A 13,665-nucleotide genomic window follows, 5' to 3' on the forward strand; every position below is an offset into this window, starting at 1 on the left:
TTCACAGGAGTGAGCTGGTCTACATTGTTGGATATATATATATATATATATATATATATATATATATATATATATATAATCTGCCAAAAACCTAAACAATAGGTCAATTTGTTAATTTCAGATGACACATTCCCATCATGTTGTTGTACTTGGTCTTAAAGCTATAATTACCTCTGCATAGGTTCTGAGCACTGGAGGCTTACTAAGTATATGTGTGCACTGTGGCTCAAAATGAGGTGCAGTAAGTTTAACAATATTACACATTGATTTATAGTCAATTATTTGTGAGTGAAATTCTAGTTTTCTTCTTGCACTGAATTTAGAGCTTGTAAGTAGAGATAAGAGAATTTGTTTGGATTCGGTTCCGAATACGATCGGAATCAAATATTGTTTTTGTAATATTCATCGAACACAGACGAACGTCATTGGAGTCAATGGGAGTAGAAATTTCTGAATATGTTCAGGACCGATCATAAGACATACATTCTGCACGAATAGTGTTCGAATATGGCACGAATATGTCAAAATCAGATTCGGAGACAAAATCCGAACAAATTTGCTCATCTCTACTTATAAGGAGTAATTTCATATCTGAGAGATGTGATACGAATTTCAAATTTGCTCATGTACATAAAATTGTATGAGGCAAAATGTGAATTATTTTATTGCCGTTGAACTTAAAGCAGACCCAGACGTACACATATAATAATATTAAATCAGAATACTTATGTTGTGTGCCATAGAGTATTGAATACTACTGTATCTGCCAAGAATGAAAGAGGAAATAAATAAAATAGTAATAATAATAATGATAATAATAATAAGTGTCAAAGAACTGGACCTCTGCTGCTTTGTCTTTAGTGTGCATTCTTTAATTTTAAAATGACCACAATTTTTTATAGTGCACAGTAACAAAATCGAAAAATGATAGTTAGAAATACAGGGGATAAGGCAGGGGCGTACATAGAAATCATGGGACCCAATAACAGAAGTCCTTATTGGTTCTGCCCCATTCATAATTGGGCCACCACACCCCCCAAAAAAAAATTAGCAGGGTCACAGAAAAGCATATCTCATAACTAGAGTTGAGCAACTTTTGGTTTTTTAGGGTTGCGTTTCGTTTCGTGAAACCCGACTTTTCCAAAAGTCGGGTCGAGCAAGATCGTCCGATTATAGGGAAAAGTCGGGGTCGTCCCGAAACACGAAACCCAATGTAAGTCAATGGGGAATAAAAGTCGGCAGTGAGAGGAGGACAGGAAACACACCTACAGTGCCCATTTGAATGCCAAAAGCATCAATTCTTCTTACTTAAGCTTGTCAACCTTAATTAACTTCATAATATAAGTTACGCACTGAAAAATGGGGGTTATTTGGCTAAAGTTGTGGGGGGGGGAGGGCTGGCAGCAGGTTTTCATGTGCCCTGGGCGAAAGAGCGCCCCTTTAACACATACCACAACTCATCATGCTCCGATACGGCAGATAAATAGCGGTATAGTACAATGAAAAATACCTCACTTTTTACATCTCATGACGAGGCCCATCTATTTCTCCATACAGAATCATTGGTCCCATATAATGTTTGAAACAGTATATGATGAGCTCCACATAATGCTACAGTATATGTTGGTCCCCATGGATGAAGCTCCACTGTCTTATGGGCCCAAATAATGCTCCAAACATAATGGGCCCCATTTCTAATGCTCTAGTGTATAATGGGCCCTGTAAATGCTGCTCCAGTGTCTGATGTCCACCTTTGGAATGTTCCAGTGTATGGTGGGCCCCATCTATCATTCTCCAGAGTATAGTGCTCCCCAAAAATTGCTGTCCCAACATTGAAAACAATCAAATAAGTCTCCTCGCTAGGGAATCCCTGTACTTGTCTGGACAGGTGCTGTAGCTTGCTTAACAGCTCGCCAGCCGTTCTCACGCCCAGTATGGATTGCACGTGATTGCACAAAGGTTAGAAAGGGTACCGTATCCCTGGATAACATGTATGGATAGCGTACACATTCAAAATATATGTCTATACAGCATGAGGCAGGCTCAGACGGTGTTAGGCCCCGTATGGATTGCACGTCATTGCACAAAGGTTAGAAAGGGTACCGTATCCCTGGATAACATGTATGGATAGCGTACACATTCAAAATATATGTCTATACAGCATGAGGCAGGCTCAGACGGTGTTAGGCCCAGTATGGATTGCACGTGATTGCACAAAGGTTAGAAAGGGTACCGTATCCCAGGATAACATGTATGGATAGCGTACACATTCAAAATATATGTCTATACAGCATGAGGCAGGCTCAGACGGTGTTAGGCCCAGTATGGATTGCACGTGATTGCACAAAGGTTAGAAAGGGTACCGTATCCCTGGATAACATGTATGGATAGCGTACACATTCAAAATATATGTCTATACAGCATGAGGCAGGCTCAGACGGTGTTAGGCCCAGTATGGATTGCACGTGATTGCACAAAGGTTAGAAAGGGTACCGTATCCCTGGATAACATGTATGGATAGCGTACACATTCAAAATATATGTCTATACAGCATGAGGCAGGCTCAGACGGTGTTAGGCCCAGTATGGATTGCACGTGATTGCACAAAGGTTAGAAAGGGTACCGTATCCCTGGATAACATGTATGGATAGCGTACACATTCAAAATATATGTCTATACAGCATGAGGCAGGCTCAGACGGTGTTAGGCCCAGTATGGATTGCACGTCATTGCACAAAGGTTAGAAAGGGTACCGTATCCCTGGATAACATGTATGGATAGCGTACACATTCAAAATATATGTCTCAGGAGGCAGGCTCAGACGGTGTCAGGCACAGTATGGATTTGACGGCCCAGATTACACAGCGGAGGAGCAGGGAGAGGTAAAGATTGCAAATACTGGGGCCCTGCCCAAGCAAGGGGGGCCCACTCGTGGGCGTCGGTACTGGCGCTGGGCCCCTCATAGTACAGCGGTGTGTCTGACGGTGGGTGTGCACCACCACCGTCAGAGACACTTGATTGCACTATGAGGGACCCTGTGCCAGTGCCCGCGCCCAAGAGTCGGCCTACCCACCTGTCCAGGGCAATCGCACTCGCACGGTGTCGTGCGCTAGGTGGTTACCCCGGCCATGGGGGGGAGGCAGCACAGTTAGGGAGTTTTAGAAAGTGGCATATGTTGATGTTGGACATTCAGCTGATGCAAAAGGCGAAATAGGTGAAGTACCAGGAAGAGGTGGACCAAAGCAAGCCATTTTTCTGTCACCCTATGTGTCATCAGGGGAAGGTGGGACAAAATCCTTGGAAACCCATGCGTGGTTCATTTTAATGAAGGTTAGATCATCCACATTTTGGGTTGACAGACGGGTCCTTTTTTCTGTCAGGATTGATCCAGCTGCACTGAAGACTCTTTCCGATAGCACACTTGCAGCTGGGCAAGCGAGCTCCTGTAAGGCATATTGGGCCAATTCAGGCCAGGTGTCCAGTTTAGTGGCCCAATAGTCAAAGGGGAATGACCTGTGTGGGAGAACATCGATATGGGAGGAAAAGTAGTTTGTAACCATAGTTGACAACTGCTGTCTCCTGTCACTTTCCATCGATGCAGTATTACCAGTTGTGTGAGCGGTATTTGAAAAATCAGTCCACAACATTGTCATGAAACCCCTGTCTCCAACGCCACTTCTGCTGTGTGCACCACGAACACCTCTGCCAAGCTGCCCCCGGCCCGTACGGCTCGTGTGAGAACCATCACCGCTGCTGTGTGCTGGGAATGCCTCAAGCAACCGATTTACCAGAGTTGCTTGTTTATTAGCCAATATTAGGTCAAGGTTCTCCTGTGGCATGATGTTTTGTAATTTGCCTTTATAGCGTGGATCCAGGATGCTGGCCAACCAGTAGTCGTCATCGTTCATCATTTTGGCAATGCGGGGGTCCCTTTTTAGGATCCGCAAGGCATAATCTGACATGTGGGCCAATGTTCCCGGTGTCAATGATGCACTGCGAGTGCTGGGTGGAGGAGCACTTTCTGGCAAATCCACATCCCTCCAGTCACGCACAAACCCTGTACCAGACCTTGCCACGCCAACATTTTCACTTGCCCCACGAGATGCATCCTCCTCCCCTAAGTAATCATCCCCATCATCCTCCTCCTCCTCCTCCTCTTCTTCCTCCACCTCAGCAGACAATGGCTGAATGTCATCAAGGATTCCCTCCTCCTCTTCCTCCTCATCAACATTGGCTGCAGACGCCTGCTCCTTAAGGTGCGTCAAAGTTTGCATGAGCAGACGCATAAGTGGGATGCTCATGCTTAGGATGGCGTCGTCTGCGCTTACCAGCCGTGTGCATTCCTCAAAACACTGAAGGACTTTACAAAGGTCTTTCAGCTTCGACCACTGCACGCCTGTCAACTCCATGTCTGCTCTCAAAGTGCCTGGCCGTGTATCCTCCCACAAATGCATTATGGCCTGCCTCTGCTCGCACAGCCGCTCCACCATGTGCAGGGTGGAGTTCCACCTTGTTGCAATGTCGATAATGAGGCGGTGGTTGGGAAGGTGGAGCAATCGCTGCAGCTTCTGCATACGAACGGAGTGTACAGGCGACCGGCGGATGTGCGCGCACAGTCTTCGCACCTTCTGGAGCAGGGCTGTTAACTCCGGATAATTTTTGAGGAAGCACTGCACCACCAGGTTCAAGGTGTGAGCCAAGCAAGGTATGTGGCTGAGTTTTGAAAGGGCTATGGCTGCCACAAAATTACGGCCGTTATCACTAACTACCTTGCCTGCCTCAAGATGTACACTGCCCAGCCATGACTCAGTTTGTCGCTTCAAGTACTCGGCCAGCACCTCGGCGGTGTGTCTGTCGCCCAAACACATCATCTGCAACACAGCCTGCTGACGCTTTCCACTAGCTGCTCGATAGGGGGACACATCGTGTGCAACAGTGGCAGCTGCAGATGCAGTGCTCGTACGACTGCGCTCTGTGGACGAGCTTTCGCTTCTGGAGGAGGAGGAGGAGGAGGAGGAGGGTGGAACGCCTACAGCCAACTGTTTCCTATACCGTGGGCTAGGCAGCACTGTCCCACCACCGCTGTCCCCTGTGGACCCTGCATCCACCACATTAACCCAGTGCGCAGTGATGGACACGTAACGGCCCTGGCCATGCCGACTGGACCATGCATCAGTTGTGAGGTGCACCTTTCCGCTCACTGACTGCTTGAGTGCATGGACAATGCGGTCTTTCACATGATGGTGGAGGGCTGGGATGGCTTTGCGAGAGAAGAAGTGGCGACTGGGTAGGTCATAGCGTGGTACTGCATAGGCCATGAGTTCGCGGAAAGCTGTGCTTTCCACCAACCGAAAGGGCATCATCTCAAACGAGATTAGTTTGGCAATGTGGGCGTTCAAACCCAGTGTACGCGGATGAGTGACTGAGTACTTTCTTGACCTACTCATAGTGTCTGGGAGGGTGAGCTGGACTTGAGAGCTGCATATGTTGGAAGTAGCGGTGGACAGGGCGGACTGAGAGAGGGTTGATGATGGTGATGGAGTTGGTGTTCTTTCTGATGGCCTAGAATCAGTCTTTCGTTGATATAACAGTGGGATTCCCTGACTGCTGTGGCCTTGCAACGACACCTCAACATTTGCTGCTGTGCTAACCGGTGGGCTTACAGTGGGGGAAACAATGTAGCGTTGCTGACTACCTTCGTTGTGATCAGTTGCACATGTGGCACTTGAGGTTTGGTGTTGTGTCCACGCTTGCAAGTGCATGCTGGTTAAATGTCTAAGCATGCAACTGGTATTCAAATTTTTCAGATTTTTCCCTCGGCTAAAGGTCTTTGCGCACTTCTTACAGATAACCTTGGCCTGATCGTGAGGATTTTGTTCAAAAAAGTGCCACACTGCACTCTTCCTACTTTGGCAGACATTTTGCGGCCTAGCACGCTGTGATCTTTTGACCCTCTGGACAAGCTGTCCAGCAACTCTTTTGATGTTTGGAACCTGTCTTTGGAGTGCTCCGGGCCTGCCAGATAACAGCTGTTGCGATGTCGATGTCTGCTGTGGATGCTCCTCATCTGAGCTATTGGAAGCAGCACCCTCTTCCCCCAATGGATGCCAATCTGGGTCAACAACTGGGTCATCCATCACCTCCTCTTCTATGTCATGTGCACCTTTCTCTGTGTCACCGTGTATGGTGGTATAGTGTGCGGGAAGGGGCACCTGAGTCTCATCAGGGTCAAAATCTGGCTCTGTACACTGCGAGGACAATGTAGTGCTCTGAGTGAATGTACCAGCAGAATCATCCATCAGCGGCTGTGCATCAGTGCACTCCATGTCAGATTCATCTTGGCCTGGGTAATTCACCATTTCACTTGATAATCCAGGCATGGTATGTGAAAACAGCTCCATGGAGTAATCAGTAGTATGGCCTGCGTCATCCTTCAATCTTGGTTGGGGTGAAGGACACAAGGAAAGGTGTGGTTCATGAACATGAGCCTCCAATGACGACTCGGTGCTTTTACTTTTTACAACTGAAGAAGAGGAGGCGATAGAGCTGGAGGCTGAGTCAGCAATGTAAGACAAAACTTTTTCCTGATGCTCTGCCTTTAAAAGCGATTTGCCAACTCCTAGAAAACTAAGCGTTCGAGGCCTTATGTAGCCAGACGATGACGCAGGGTCAGCACCTCCTGCATTCGGTCCTATTTTGTTCTTGCCACTACCATCAGATCCACCACCAACACCATCATTACCAGCTGCCAACCCCCGCCCAATTCCACGGCCTCTTCCACCAGCCTTCCTCATTTTTGGTAGAAATGTAGACAAAATCCAACAAACTATATAGTAATGTAAAACAAGGTACAAGGTGTCTATAGGACAGGGGAGATTTAGAATTTCTGCACACACTTGTGGACAGTGGACACTTTTGGATTGTGTGAGGCCCACTGATATCTGAGCGCTATGTGACACGCTCGATGGCACAGCTGCCTGTGACCAAAGTGACGAGAGGATAATGGAGATTTTGAATCTCTGCGTACACTTTTGGACACTGGACACTTGTGGATTGTGTGAGGCCCACTGATATCTGAGCGCTATGTGACACGCTCGATGGCACAGCTGCCTGTGACCAAAGTGACGAGAGGATAATGGAGATTTTGAATCTCTGCGTACACTTTTGGACACTGGACACTTGTGGATTGTGTGAGGCCCACTGATATCTGAGCGCTATGTGACACGCTCGATGGCACAGCTGCCTGTGACCAAAGTGACGAGAGGATAATGGAGATTTTGAATCTCTGCGTACACTTTTGGACACTGGACACTTGTGGATTGTGTGAGGCCCACTGATATCTGAGCGCTATGTGACACGCTCGATGGCACAGCTGCCTGTGACCAAAGTGACGAGAGGATAATGGAGATTTTGAATCTCTGCGTACACTTTTGGACACTGGACACTTGTGGATTGTGTGAGGCCCACTGATATCTGAGCGCTATGTGACACGCTCGATGGCACAGCTGTGACAAAAGTGACTAGAGGATAAGGGAGATTGGATTGCTTTTAAAAAAGCAGTTTGCGGAGCAGTGGGTAAACAGCAATGCCAGCATGTCAGGAAGCCTTAAAAGGCAGCCCAACAACCAACACCACTGATACACCACAATATAGCCTCCCCTTGCACTGCACACACAGTGACTTGTGTGTTGTGCAGGCCAAATCGCTAGCAGCAGAAGCAGTTTTTTTGTCTTCTTCCCTGCCTAACGCTCTCCCTACAGAATCAGCAGCAACCTCTCCCTATACTAAGATCGGCAGAAGTAAGATGGCGGTCGGCGTGCACGCCCTTTTATACCCCCTGTGACGCCCACCAAAGCAAGCCAATCACTTGCATGCCCTTCTGAAAGATGGTGGTGACCCGTGCCTAGGTCATCACGTTGCCCACAGTGTCCGTGGATCCTGATTGGCTGAAAAAGAGCGCAAAACAAACTTTTGAAACGCGACTTTGGCGCGTAAGTCGCCTACCTCGTGGCCGACCTCATCCTAGGGTCGGGTTTCGTTTCATGAAACCCGACTTTGCCAAAAGTCAGCGACTTTTGAATTTTTTCGACCCGTTTCGCTCAACTCTACTCATAACTATGCACCACTTGCAAAGTAATTTTGCTCCTATTGAAGCTCCTCAGTGTTTCTATGAACTAAGATACCCCTTTCATGGCCCCCAAAGAGTATGATACCAACAAAAGTGCCCCACCATGACAGTGATACTTCCATGCTCCTACAGTCATTCCCTTGACAGTACCCTCCACACACAGTAACATGACGCCCCTTCACCTCGCTACAGTATTGATTAGATGAGAGAATGACTCCACAGACAAAAGGGTATCATTATTCACATTAATAAAGATATTATGTAACACAGAATCACATACTGATACCCCAAATAATAGACAAAATATAGGACTGATCGCTAAAATACATAAGAACAACAACTAAACAGAAAAAAACGATCATCAAGTCGAAGGTAGTCAAAATGTATAAATATTTTATTAATTACAAATATAACAGCAGGTACAAGGTGATATACGCCAAAGTGCTATGTGCAGTTACAAACAAAAAACAAACAAACGGGACACAGGTTTGCTGCCTCAAATAACAAAGGAGTTCTTCTTTATCATCAAATAGTGGCAAATCACCACTTAAATGTAAATAGTTCACATTGGAAATTCCCTCAAATATTATAATAATTTTTAATATATTAAATTATTATATCACCCAAGTAGCATTCACTTGAACATAGTGGCTATATAATACCTCCAAAAATATAGACATGTAGAGCACAGTACATACCAGGTTCGAATCACCAAGCCACGAGGGAGATAGTAACAAAGAGGGAATGAAAGCAGCAGCACACCGGCGTCTCCCCGACGGGCGTTTCAGCGAGCCTTCGTCAGGGGGCATGACGTAAGTAATTGTGACAGGTTTAAAAAGGAAACCGGAACCAATCGGCAGAGACCCGGAAGTGACGTAAGTTGCTAGGGCAACCACTAGGCTACATAATACACTCATGTGAGCAAGCCCTTAAAGTGGGAAAACATTTTTTTTTTCCATAATGTAGGCAAAAATGGTTGTCCAGGATAAATTTATATTTCATCATAGTGTCCAGGGCTGTGGAGTCGGAGTCGGAGTCGTGGAGTCGGAGTCGGTGCTCATTTTGGTGGAGTCGGAGTCGGAGTTGGAGTCGGTATAAAATGGACCGACTCCGACTCCTAAAATATATAATAAATTGGGTACAGTAATTCAATGCAGGATGTGCTGAATATTTTTTCATAGGAATTTGGGAAAGTTATGAAATGTCCTATAAATGGCTGTTCTATTCCTGATCTAAGGCTACATTCACACACAGCGTTTTTCCTGTGTTTTTTGAGGATACGTTTTTCAGCTGCAAAAGCTGATCATCTTTTTAAAAAACCGCATCACCTGAAAGGTTTTTGAGCTCATAGATAATGTTTTCAATAGCAAAAGCAGATTAGAAATCTGCTCTATCTATCCATTTATCCATATCTGTCTATCCATATCGTATCTGTACCAAAAAGAATGAAAACCGGGTAGTACACCAATATATATTCTGTTCTATCTAAATATCTTGATTATGGGATCATAGAAATGATTAAATGTCTGAGGTTCACATTGTACTACAATAAATTTTTCACTTAAATATAAGCAATATGTGTGGGAGTCGGAGTCGGAGTCGTGGAGTCGGAGTTGGAGTCGGTGTAAGAGAAATTGAGGAGTCGGAGTCGGAGTCGGAGTTGCAGGTTTGGCTTACCGACTCCACAGCCCTGATAGTGTCACAGACATTTAAAATTTTAAATACAAAGATAACTCTCCATTAGTCCAGTGATACCTCTACCCTGCTGTACCATTGGTAGATACATATTTTATGATACATTGTTACTAAAGTGACCTTCAGACTACAATACAAAGAGTGATAGGACTGTTAAACCATGGATCCCTGTTCTTCCACAATGTTCTACTGTATCAGCATGCTCTGAACTGGCATTTTCCCACACTCCAGAGTTTAGCGCGGGTCAGGCTGTGAGGGAGCGCAGACTCAGTGACATCACCGCTAGTCACTGAAGCTGCACTGGCAGAATCTCCTCATTCACCAGTGGCTTTTCAGTCGGGTCGGTCACATCTTAGCACCATCCAGGTTGAAAAATGTACATACCCCAGATATGGATTACAGCATGGGACACAATGACGGGCAGATATGGTATATTGTTGCTTTTTTATTTTATATTTATTACAGGAGAACGAGGGCTTCACATGGATTAGGTTTGTTTGCCTGTATGGTTTACTTAAGAATAATAAAGGAGTCTGTGTCTTAATTTCAAGTAAAGGATTTTTTAATGGGTGTCTGTGTTTTCTTTACTATATGACTATGGGGTTAGTAATAGGGGTGTCTTATTAACCTCCAGGCGACATCAACCCCTCAACTATTACCTCATGCCACTGCTACAGGGCAGTGGGAAGAGCAAGGCTATGTGCCAGAATTGGCGCATCTTAGAGATGTGCCTTTTCTGGGGTGGCTGAGAGCTGATGTTTTTAGCTGGGGGGAGGCCACTATCCATGGCCCCTTCTTTAGCTATTAACATCAGCCCTCAGCTGTCTGCATAGCTATTGCTGGCTATTAATTATAAGGGGACCCCACGCCAATTTTTTTCCTTGAAATAATCTTTTATTAAAATACATTTTGCACACACCCTATACTAACTGTATTTGTCACACACATGTATATATCTACCTAGTCTATGTGGATTTACTGTATGTAATCCATATCTCCTATCCTGTCGGCTCCTGTAGTGATTTTACAGAAGCCAACAAATGAATTACCGGCTATTCTTCTATATATCTCTCTTTGCAATATAAATATATATGTATATATATATATGTGTGTGTGTGTGTCACTAATATATATATTTAAATTTAAAATCTAGTCCAGACATTGACAAGATTCCAAAAAAAGATTTTTATTTGAAATAATATTCTTCTCCTTCAAACTTTGCTTTCGTCAAAGACTACTCCATTTGCAGCAATTACAGCATTGCAGACCTTTGGCATTCTAGCAGTTAATTTGCTGAGGTAATCTGGAGAAATCTCACCCCATGCTTCCATGAGCCCCTCCCACAAGTTGGTTTGGCTTGATGGGCACATTTGCGTACCATACGGTCAAGCTGCTCCCACAACAGCTCAATGGGGTTGAGATCTGGTGACTGTGCTGGCCACTCCATTACAGATAGAATACCAGCTGCCTGCTTCTTCCCTAAATAGTTCTTGCATAATTTGGAGGTGTGCTTTTGGTCGTTGTCCTGTTGTAAGATGAAATTGGATCCAATCAAGCGCTGTCCACAGGGTATGGCATGGCGTTGCAAAATGGAGTGATAGCCTTCCTTATTCAAAATCCCTTTTACCTTGTACAAATCTCCCACTTTACCAGCACTAAAGAAACCCCGGACCATCACATTACGTCCACCATGGTTGACAGATGGCGTCAGGCACTCTTCCGGCATCTTTTCAGTTGTTCTGCTTCTCACAAATGTTCTTCTGTGTGATCAAAACACTTCAAACTTGGATTAGTCTGTCCATAACACTTTTTTCCAATCTTCCTCTTTTCAATGTCTGTGTTCTTTTGCTCATAATAATCTTACCTTTTATTAGCCAGTTTCAGATATGGCTTTTTCTTTGCCAGTCTGCCCTGAAGGCCAGCAGCCTGGAGTCGCCTCTTCACTGTAGATGTTGATACTGGCATTTTGCATGTTGAGGACCTGTGAGGCATCGATTTTTTTAAACTACAGACTAATGTACTTGTCTTGTTGCTCAGTTGTGCAGCGGGGCCTCCCACTTCTCTTTCTACTCTGGTTAGAGCCTGTTTGTTCTCTCCTCTGAAGGGAGTAGTGCACACCGTTGTATGAAATCTTCAGTTTCTTGGCAATTTCTCGCATGGAATGGCCTTCATTTCTAGGAACAAGAATAGACTGTCGAGTTTCACATGAAAGTTCTTTTTTTATGGCCATTTTGAGAGTTTAATGAAACCAACAAATGTAATGGTACAGATTCTCAACTAGCTCAAAGGAAGGTCAGGTTTATAGCTTCTCTAATCAGCCAAACTGTTTTCAGCTGTGCTAACATACTTGCACCAGGGTTTTCAAGGGTATTCTAATCATCCATTACCCTTCTTACACAGTTAGCAAGCACAAAGTACCATAAGAACACTGGAGTGATGATTGTTGGAAATGGAACTCTATACACCTATGAAGATATTGCATTACAAACCAGACGTTTGAAGCTAGAATAGTCATTTACCACATTAACAATGTATAGAGTGTATTTCTGAATCATTTAATGTTATCTTCATTGGAAAAAACTGTGCTTTTCTTTCAAAACTAAGGAAATTTCTAAGTGACCCTAAACTTTTGAACAGTAGTGTGTGTGTGTATATATATATATATATATATACACACATCTACATCTATTCCATATATATATATATATATAAACGCCTTATCATGTCTGTCTGTAACCGAAATCACGGGCCGCTGATTGGTCGCAGCCGCCAGGCCGAAACCAATCAGCGACAGGCGCAGCTGTTTGCAATGCGGCCGCAACCAATCAGCGGCAGGCGCAGGCCTTAATCTGTAAAAAAGAGAATTAAACTAAAAAAAAGTTATTATCACCTTCCGACTGCTGATGACGTCACTCTCACGAGAGCGAGAAAGAAGACCGACGTCACTCTCGCGAGAGCGAGAAAGTAGACCGACGTCATCAGCGGTCTAAGCCGCAAAGCATTGCTGGGAACGCGAGGCCGGGCACGTGGAAAGAAGACAGGAGGCCGTTGGAAGGTGAGAATAACTTTTTTTTATTTTTTAATATTTTGTACAGGGCCGCGGTAGTGATTGATCGCGGCTACAGGGCCGCGTTGCTGATTGGTCGCGGAAAGAGGGTCGCGGCTTCATGGAAAAGGGGGTGAGGGGACCATGCCTACCAGGAAAGGGGGGTGAGGGGACCATGCCTACCAGGAAAGGGGGGTGAGGGAACCATGCATACCAGGATTGGGGGGTGAGGGGACCATGCATACCAGGATTGGGGGTGAGGGGACCATGCATACCAAGAAAGGGGGGTGAGGGGACCATTCATACCAGGATAGGGGGGTGAGGGGACCATGCATACCAAGAAAGGGGGGTGAGGGGACCATGCATACCAGGATTGGGGGGGTGAGGGGACCATGCATACCAGGATTGGGGGGGTGAGGGGACCATGCATACCAGGATTGGGGGGTGAGGGGACCATTCATACCAGGATAGGGGGGTGAGGGGACCATGCATACCAAGAAAGGGGGGTGAGGGGACCATTCATACCAGGATAGGGGGGTGAGGGGACCATGCATACCAAGAAAGGGGGGTGAGGGGACCATGCATACCAGGATTGGGGGGGTGAGGGGACCATGCATACCAGGATTGGGGGGGTGAGGGGACCATGCATACCAGGATTGGGGGGTGAGGGGACCATTCATACCAGGATAGGGGGGTGAGGGGACCATGCATACCAGGATAGGGGGGTGAGGGGACCATGCATACCAGGAAAGGGGGGTGAGGATACCATGCATACCAGGATTGGGGCGTGAGGGGA

The sequence above is a fragment of the Dendrobates tinctorius genome, unplaced genomic scaffold (genome assembly GCF_039654945.1).
Source record: "Dendrobates tinctorius isolate UK_male_01 unplaced genomic scaffold, ASM3965494v1 ptg000098l, whole genome shotgun sequence".
NCBI classification, from domain to species: Eukaryota; Metazoa; Chordata; class Amphibia; order Anura; family Dendrobatidae; genus Dendrobates; species Dendrobates tinctorius.